At 42.5% G+C, this 228-nt stretch overlaps 1 protein-coding gene across 1 annotated transcript in view; it reads left to right on the forward strand.

Annotated features, from left to right (window-relative positions):
• LOC119582366 (acetylcholine receptor subunit alpha-like) overlaps window positions 1-228 on the forward strand; it is a gene marked incomplete at its 5' end in the record, with an annotated part of 90,882 nt that overhangs the window by 32,793 nt on the left and 57,861 nt on the right.

A 228-nucleotide genomic window follows, 5' to 3' on the forward strand; every position in this document is an offset into this window, starting at 1 on the left:
TTATGGCAGGTTTCAGGAAGGGATTTCAGGCAAGAGAAGAGAAGGTTTCAGGAAAGATAAGATAGAGATCGAGAAAGGAGAAGTGTGAGGGGGGGGGGAGGGAGGACGTCACTTCTTGGACATACTTTGAGTTTCGTGTAAAACGGTTATTGGCATTTTTGTTGATTCTGGTATTCCATGTTATTGTCTGTTTTGCTGTTATTATCGTTCTTATTCGGAGCGAAAGAG

This window comes from Penaeus monodon, chromosome 15, assembly GCF_015228065.2.
Source record: "Penaeus monodon isolate SGIC_2016 chromosome 15, NSTDA_Pmon_1, whole genome shotgun sequence".
Taxonomy (NCBI): domain Eukaryota; kingdom Metazoa; phylum Arthropoda; class Malacostraca; order Decapoda; family Penaeidae; genus Penaeus; species Penaeus monodon.